The sequence below is a fragment of the Suncus etruscus genome, chromosome 6 (genome assembly GCF_024139225.1).
Source record: "Suncus etruscus isolate mSunEtr1 chromosome 6, mSunEtr1.pri.cur, whole genome shotgun sequence".
NCBI classification, from domain to species: domain Eukaryota; kingdom Metazoa; phylum Chordata; class Mammalia; order Eulipotyphla; family Soricidae; genus Suncus; species Suncus etruscus.
Window position 1 is genome coordinate 101385349 of NC_064853.1, and position 9414 is coordinate 101394762.

At 37.5% G+C, this 9414-nt stretch overlaps 1 non-coding gene across 1 annotated transcript; it reads left to right on the forward strand.

The window, feature by feature from the left end:
* The first annotated feature begins 6064 nt into the window (after positions 1–6064).
* Positions 6065–6145, forward strand: TRNAK-CUU (transfer RNA lysine (anticodon CUU)). The gene has a single exon. It is a non-coding gene; the product is annotated as a tRNA-Lys (tRNA).
* Positions 6146–9414: the final 3269 nt, after the last annotated feature.

The following is a 9414-nucleotide window of genomic DNA, read 5'->3' on the forward strand; positions in this document are numbered from 1 at the left end:
CAATGCTGAGTTTTACATGTTGAGGGGAAGGGTGCAAAAGGAAAGAGGAGTTGCAAGAGAGGCAGTCTTGTCCTGTACCAGTTATTAGAGGAAAGGCTTTTAGTTTGATTCCACTGAGTATAATATTTGCTATGGGCTTGTGATAATGGCCTTGAATATATTGAGAAAAGTTCCTTTCATTCCCATCTTGAAACTTTTTATCATGAATGGGTGTTGAATCTTATCAAATGCTTTCTCTGCATCTATTGATATGATCATATGGTTTTTATTTTTTCTTTTGTTGAGATGGTATACTATATTTATTGATTTATGAATGTTAAACCATCTTAGGAATGAAACTTCCTTGGTCAAGTTGTATAACCTTCTTGAGGAGGTGTTGGATCCTATTTGCCAGGATTTTGTTAAGGATCTTTGCATCTGTGTTCATCAGGGATATTGTTCTGTAGTGTTTTTTTTTTTTTATGCAACATCTCTCTCTGCTTTTGGTTTCAGGGTAATGATAGCTTCATAAAAAGTATTTGGGAGTGTTTCTATTTCTTCAATTTTCTGGAAGAGCCCGAAAAGGATTGATAATTGGTCCTCTTGAAAGATTTAACAGAAATCATTAGTGAATACATCTGTCCTAGGCTTTTGTTTTGGGGAAGATTTTTTATTACCATTTTAATTTTTTCAATAGTGATGTGTCTATTTAGATATGCTAGGTCATCCTGGTTCAACAATGGAAGATTATAAGTGACCAAAAATTTATCTATTTCTTCCAGGTTCTCATATTTTGTGGAATAGGGTTTCTCAAAGTAGTCTCATTATCCTTTGAATCTTTTTAGTATCTGTAGTGATCTCTCTATTTTCACTTGTAATCCAGTTTATAGAGTTTATCTCTCTTCCTTTCTTTGTGAACTTTGCTAGTGGGGTCATCAATCTTGTTTATTTTTTCAAAGAACCAACTTTTGCTTTTATTGATCTTTTAAATTACTCTTTGGATTTTCACTTCATTAATTTTTGCTCTAACCTTTGTTATTTTCTTCTGCCTACCTACTTTTGGTTCATTTGTTGATAACTTTCAAATTTTATAAGTTGTGTCATTAAGTTATTTATATAGGCCCCTTCTTTCTTCCTGATATGTGCTTGCAAAGCTATAAATTTTCCTATTAGTACCGCTTTTTCTGTGTCCCACACATATCCTGCTCATGGATTGGGAGAATTAACATAATTGAAATGGCAATGCTCCCCAAAGCATTATACAAATTTAATGCAATTTTTCTAAGAATACCCATGACATTCTTCAAAGAAGTGGAACAAACACTCCTGAAATTTATTTGGAACAATAAACACCCCCAAATAGCTAAAGCAACTCTTAGGGAAAAAATTGGAAGGCATCACTTTCCCCAACTTTTAATTGTACTACAAAGCAATAGTCATTAAAACAGCATGGTATTGGAATAAAGGCAGACTCTCAGATCAATGAAATAGACTTGAGTATTCCAAGAATGTTTCCCAGACATAGTCAATTAATATTTGATAAAGGAGCAAGACATGCAAAATGGAGCAAGGAAAGCCTCTTCAACAAGTGTTGTTGGGACAACTGGTCAGTCACATGCTAAAAAGCGAACTCATACCTCTATCTAACACTACTCAAAAAGGTCAAATTCAAATGGATTAAAGACCTTGATATCAGGCCCACAACCATAAGGTGTGTAGAATAACATGTAAGTAAAATAATTCATGACATTGAGACTAAAGGCATCTTAAAGGAGGAAAGATCACTCTCCAAACAAGTGGAAGCAGAGATAAATGAGACTTCATTAAACTGAGAAACTTCTTTACCTCAAAGGAAACAGCAACTATGGTATAAAGGCTACCCACAGAATGAAAAAACTACTCACCCAATAGCCATCAGATAAGCAGCTAACATTTAAGATATAACAGGTACTGAAAGAACTTAGTAAGAAAAAAATCTAGCCCCATCAAAAAATGAGGAGAAGAAATGAACAGACACTTCCTCAAAGAAGAAATACAAATGGCCAAAAGGTACATGAAAAAATGTTTCATATTACTAATCATCAGGGAGTTGCAAATCAAAACAACAGTGATATACATCTCATGCCACAGAGACTGGCACACATCTCACACACACACACACACACACACACACACACACACACACACACACACACACACACAAAGAACAATTAGTGCTGGCAGGATTGTGGGGAGAAAGAAACTCATTTTTCATTCACTGCTGGTAGGAATGCCATCTAGTCCAGCCTTAAAAAAAAAAAACTGGAAATTGAGCTCCCATATGATCCAGCCATACTACTCCTGGGGGATATACCCTAAGAAAACAAAAACACAATACACAATGGCCTCTTCATGCCTATGTTCATTGCAGCTCTATTTACAATAGCCAGCATCTGGATACAATTGAGATGCCCAGCAACAGATGAGTGGCTAAAGAAACTGTTGTACATGTACACAATGGAATGCTATGCAGCTGTCAGGAAAAATGAAGTTATTTAATTTTCCTCTACATGGATGGACAGGGAAACTAGGGAGAGAGATAGACACAGAATAGACTCACTCATCTTTGGGATTTAAGAAAAATCAAAGGTAATATGGTAATAATACCCAGAGACAATAGTGATAAGGTTTGAAAGGACCAATCCATGATATGAAGCTTACCATAAAGAGTGGTGAGTACAGTTAAAGAAATAACTATACCAACAACTTTCATGATAATGATAGTGAATGAGAGAAATAAAATGCCAGTCTCAAAGACAGGCAGGGGGTAAGGAAGGAGGAAGTTAGAGGTATTGGTGGTGGGAAGGTTGCACTGGTGAAAGGAGGGTATATATATTTATGACTGAAACAAACTACAAACATGTTTGTAATCATGGTGCTTAAATAAATATATTAATAAGAAGATAATATAAAAATTAGAGAAAAAAGAAGGGGAAAGAGGAATGTGAGGAAAGTCTTTGTTTTGGGTAAACAGGATATAATTTTCCAATTAGTTTTTCTTCAGTGACATGATTTGTTTCTCATGTTATTAAAAGTTTTTGCTTAAACCCAATTTTTAGTGCCTGTTAAGTTTTCTTTTTACCATTTCTTGCTATTGCACATTTATACTGGTTCTAATATTTCTATATTTTACAAAAAGCACACTATGAAAAATGTTCTTATGTTTATTACCAGGGTGGTTATAGCTATAACATTAAACTAAGAGGCTCATGTATCCAATGCTTAGTGAGACTTTGCAAGATAATGATAAATATTTATTATTTTTAAGCCACTAAGAATGAGACGATTTTTTTATGCAGTAATAATAGTTAATCCAGCTCTTTTGGGATTTGGGGGATTTTTACCTTTAAAATAGGAAAAGCCACCCTAGATTTGGTTCCTTAGCTTTATACTTTATCAGTATTTGTGAAAGAAGAATTTGAACTATTTATACCATAAATACACTCATTGGTCTGTTCTTGAATCCTTCTTGCATCTGATAGCGCATTAATATACATCCTAGCTCCAGCTATAGTTTTCTCCTAATACTAGCTGCCCATCTCCTATCACCTCCTCTTGGATGTTTCTTAAAGTGAACTGTTACAAGCTATCTTTCTTATATGTTTTGACAGAGTGGTGAGCATAGACTGGGTGAGGAGGATACACTGTGTTGTTAGCATTAATGTAGTGAGATGCTTCCCTACTCTGCTACCACCAACCCAGTGTTTGAAAACAGCCAAATTTGTTATCTTCCTCTGCTTCTGAGAGGATCTATTTTAGTGTGTCATCAGTGTTTTATGATATTTCACTCACATAGTAGTTGACAGGAGACCATATTATTATTATTATTGTTCTTAAACTCTTCAACATTTTTATTGAGGTAACAGATACACAATATTGTTACTGCTTATTTTGGGTACAGTTAGGGTACAAACTAAAGTATCCTTTCACACTGTCAAAGTGTCAAAGACTTTCCACCACTGTCCTAGGTCACATAGTTTACTCCATCCCTCTCTACAATTCACTTGGTAACCTTAGCTTTGTTGTCAGAGTTTAAGAGTTTTGTTTTCATTCTTGTTTCTTTTCCTTGGTTATTTTTATGACATATTATGAGTAATATCATCCAGCATTTGTCTTTTTCCTTCTTACTTATTTTACTTGACTTGACATATGTTAGTCTATCAAAAGGCAATATTTTATCTTACTTATAGCTGAAATAGTAGACCTTGGTATCCACACATCACAATTTCTCTATCCACTCATCTGTCATTGGACACTTGGATTATTTCCAGATCTCGGCTATTATAGATAGTGCTGCAGTGACATAGATGTTCACTTATCTTTTGGAGTTAATGCTTTTGTCTTCTTGGGATACATGCCAAGAACTAGAATTTCTGGATTATATTAGAGCTTTATTCTTACTTTCTGAGAAGTCTTTACACTGTTTTCTGTAGAGGCTGAGCCTGACAACTATCCCACAAACAGTAAAAGAGCGTTTTTTGTTTGTTTGTTTGTTTGTTTTTTTACCACATCCCCACCAAACTATTTTTTGGGTATTTGATATAAGCCATTTCCCTGGTGTGAGTTGGTGTCATTTTGTTCCACATTGTCATTTTGATTTACATTTTCCTGATAAATGATGATGAACATTTTTTCATATGTCAGCTGGCCATCTATATGTTTACTTGAGTGCAGATCTATTCAGCTTTTTGTCCCGTTTTTTTTTTTTTTTTACATAACTTTTTGTTTGATCTTACTGCATTTTGTGAAAGCTTTATACATCTTGAATATTAGCCCAGGATATATGGTGTAAATATTTTCTCCCATTCAATAGTATTTCTTTTATTTCATTTTTTATTTTACAGTTGCTTTATTAAATGTTGAGCATGAATTAAGTATATCACATATTTTTATACATACAGATATACACAAATTCATACAAGTTGTGAGAATATTAGAGCATGAACACGAGATCATCTGGTATCAAATCTGGGCATTGACACCTATAAGTCATCTGCTATACAAATTGAACCACATCCCTAGCCTCCTCCTTCTCCTCTTTTCTTTTTCATCTTTTCTCTCCTCCTCCTCTTCTTCTTCTTCTTCTTCTTCTTCTTCTTCTTCTTCTTCTTCTTCTTCTTCTTCTTCTTCTTCTTCTTCTTTTTCTTCTTCTTCTTCTTCTTCTTTCTTTTATTGTCTTCTTCCTCCTCTTTCTCCTTTTTCCTTCTCCTCCTCCTCCTCCTCTTCCCCTTTTTATTTTTACTGTTCTTCCTTTTCTTCTTCCTCTTCTTCCACTTCTCACTCTTCCTCAAACTCCTCTTATTGTTCTCTTCCTTGTTGGGGACTGACTTGTTTGAGGACATTTTGCTGTTCTCTCTGCCATAGCCCAGCTTTTCACCTAAAAGCAATATGCAGTCTTGCTGTAAATTTTTGAGCTAAGAGAAAAGAATGTGCAGCTGCAGGACATAATTAAGCTCTATGCCCGGAGGAGAGTAAAAACTGCCTGGTACAGTTATCAGAAACTAGGCCCCATTCCTTAAGACCACATTCCGGAGTGAACTAGGCTGTTATCAATAAGTGTATGCTACATTGTCTGTTCAAGATCACTGAGGCAAGCACATCTTGCACCATTTCCTGATAGTCAAGCAATTAGGAATGCAGCTAGAAGGACACTAGAAATTTCCATGGAAACAGCACGTTCATCATAACTTGAAGGTCATCCAGCCCCCTAGCCCACTGCCCACTTCCTTATTTAGAGAATGCCTAACTTTCTTTGTTCCTTGAAACCTGAAATATATCCTTGCCTTGTATGGGCCTTCACGCCAAAAGTATGACTGACATCACCTTTGTACTGCCCCCTTCTCCTTCACTATATAAGAAGGAGCTGTAGCCAATAAAGATACCCTTGAACAGTGAGACGCTGCCTTGGGTCTTTATTATTAACCTCTCACAGATTTTTTACAGGTGTGGTTGCTCTTCTGCTCAGCAAAATAGGAGTGCGGTTGTCTGAGAAGCCTTCCCAGCTAATTCCTGCTGGCCGGGCCCCCCTGGGGGGCTTCTGGACCCCGCATTTTGCTCAGTCGGTAGAGCATGAGACTCTTAATCTCAGGGTCGTGGGTTCGTGCCCCACGTTGGGCGCCAAAATGCGGGGTCCTGAAGCCCCCCAGGGGGGCCCGGCCAGCAGGAATTAGCTGGGAAGGCTTCTCAGACAACCGCACTCCTATTTTGCTGAGCAGAAGAGCAACCACACCTGTAAAAAATCTGTGAGAGGTTAATAATAAAGACCCAAGGCAGCGTCTCACTGTTCAAGGGTATCTTTATTGGCTACAGCTCCTTCTTATATAGTGAAGGAGAAGGGGGCAGTACAAAGGTGATGTCAGTCATACTTTTGGCGTGAAGGCCCATACAAGGCAAGGATATATTTCAGGTTTCAAGGAACAAAGAAAGTTAGGCATTCTCTAAATAAGGAAGTGGGCAGTGGGCTAGGGGGCTGGATGACCTTCAAGTTATGATGAACGTGCTGTTTCCATGGAAATTTCTAGTGTCCTTCTAGCTGCATTCCTAATTGCTTGACTATCAGGAAATGGTGCAAGATGTGCTTGCCTCAGTGATCTTGAACAGACAATGTAGCATACACTTATTGATAACAGCCTAGTTCACTCCAGAATGTGGTCTTAAGGAATGGGGCCTAGTTTCTGATAACTGTACCAGGCAGTTTTTACTCTCCTCCGGGCATAGAGCTTAATTATGTCCTGCAGCTGCACATTCTTTTCTCTTAGCTCAAAAATTTACAGCAAGACTGCATATTGCTTTTAGGTGAAAAGCTGGGCTATGGCAGAGAGAACAGCAAAATGTCCTCAAACAAGTCAGTCCCCAACACTTCCTGGGTCTCTGGGACTCCAATAAATCTTGTGCTGTTTCTGCTGAGTTTATCAAAAACTTCTATTTTCATCTTTCACACTCTTTGAGTAGTTTATCCATTGCCTGATCATTTTCTTTAAAGTCCTTTTCCAATCTCTTCTGCTATATGGAATTCTTCTGCAGCTCATCCTCTGGCTCACTGACTCCGACCTCAGATGCTGTTACTCTGTTGGAAAGGCTTTCCATTGAGGTTTTCATTTCATCCACTGAGTTTTTCAGTTCTCTTATTTCAGTTTGGAGTTTTCTGAGTTCTATCCAGGAATCAGCTCCTAAGTTTATAGGGTGGGGACAGCTTACCTGGTTTGGGCCCTGGAGAGTTTATGTTTGATGGCATTTTCATGGCTGCCTCATGCAGAAAAGCAGGCAGAGAGCAAGGCAGCAGTCTTTTATAATGGCTCTCGTGTGCTCAAACACACGGCAGGAATCAGCCCCCATGTTTATAGCTTACAGGGTTCAACAGGCTACAGGGTTTGGGCCCTGGAGAGATTATGTTTGATGGCGTCTTCTTGGGTGCCTCAAGCAGATAAGCCTCAATATTTCTTTTAATTTTAGTTGCTGTTTATTTAATTATGCAGAAACATGTTAGTTCAACAAAATACCATTTGCTTATTTTTATTTTTCTTTTCTTTGGCAATGGAGTAAAAAATTAAGCAACCTCTGAAATAAACATCAGGGGAGTGTGTACTCTTAAATGTATTTAATGAACTTATGTCTAATAGAAAAGTCTTGAATACATTTGCATTGAGTATTCTGTATGATGTGAAATTGACTTCCAGATTATTATATTTTTGCATGTGGCTAACCATTTTCCCCACCAGTATTTGTTGAAGAGGTCTGATTTTAGTTGCTTGGTGGAAAGAGTCACTAATCCTAACTACATGAAGCTCACCTGAGAGTTACTTGAGAATTCTTTTAACATGACAGCTAATTTTCCCTGGCAGAAGAAGTGATATAAGAGAGAAAACAGGCAGAAGCCACAGTGATAAATGATCATTGTGATCACAATGATCTAACCTTGCAAAGCATCTGTCATCACTTTTTCTATAGTTCATTGGTTACACTGGTCAACCTTGGAACAAAGTAGAAAGGATTGAACAATTATGAATATTAAGGTGGCACAGAGCACACTGGAAGCTATCATGGAAATTGGTGACCGTAGATATCATTCTTGTACCAATACCTTTACTTTATTTTAATTTTTTAATTGAAGTAATATTGGTTTATAAGAATTCAGGAAGTGAATGATACTTTTAGGCCAGAGTATGACAGGATCCATTGTTTAGAATCAGATTATTTAATTGCCATAAAATAAAATAAGATGGGACTTAAAATGGAGAAACATGTGAAACAAAATAAGCACAGAAAGTATTTACCTTAAGAGTGTTAGAATTTTTTAAATTTTTTTAAATATTTTTATTTAAACACCTTGATTACAAACATGATTGTGGTTAGGTTTCAGTCATGTAAAGAACACCCCCCTTCACCAGTGCAACATTCCCACCACCAATGTCCCAAATCTCCCTCCACTCCACCCCACCCCCACCTGTACTCTAGACAGGCTTTCCACTTCCCTCATTCATTCACATGGTTATGATAGTTCTCAGTGTAGTTATTTCTCTAACTGCACTCACCACTCTTTGTGGTGAGCTTCATGAAGTGAGCTGGAAGTTCCAGCCCTCCTCTCATAGTCTCTGAGGATTGTTGCAAAAGTGTCTTTCATTTTTCTTAAAATCCATAGATGACTGAGACTATTCTGCCTTTCTCTCTCTCTCCCTATGACATATTTCACTCAGCATAATAGATTCCATTTACATCCATGTATAAAAATATGTCATGACTTCATCTCTCCTGACGGCTGCACAATATTCCGTTGTGTATATGCACCACAGTTTCTTTAGCCATTCATCATTTGTGGGCATCTTGGTTGTTACCAGAGTCTGGCTATTGTAAAGAGTGTTATAATTTTGACCATCTCCATGTTGATTCCAACCTGTTGCCTCATCTGTCTTACTATTTATAATTCAAAACTTTGTCCTAGCGCTGGAGAGATAGGGTAGTTGTGGGAAACTTGCCTTGCATGAGAAAGATCTGGATTTAATTTTAACTTCCATATCACCCCTTTTGTTACCTGTGCTCCACCAAGAAAGATCCCTGAGCAGAGAGCCTGGAGTATGCTCTAAGCACCAAAGGGTCTGTGCCTCCAAACAAAACAAAACTTTACGTGCAGGTAAGATTTCAGTGTGAAGTGCCAGCACCTGCAACTCAGAGGCTTAAGACCTCTCTATCCTCTGTAAAAGCTCTGCCAGAATTGCAGAGAAAGAATACCTCCTGTGAGCAGCTCTGAAGAATGACAGAAGGAGGTTGGTAGATAAATACTCCAGAAATGATATTTCTCAGGTAAGAGAATTGGAGGTCAAGAGAATTTCCTCTGAGTAGCTTTAGAATTTAAATCAGACCTCACCTTCATGGTTCCTTGTTTTCTCTCCCCAATGTTTG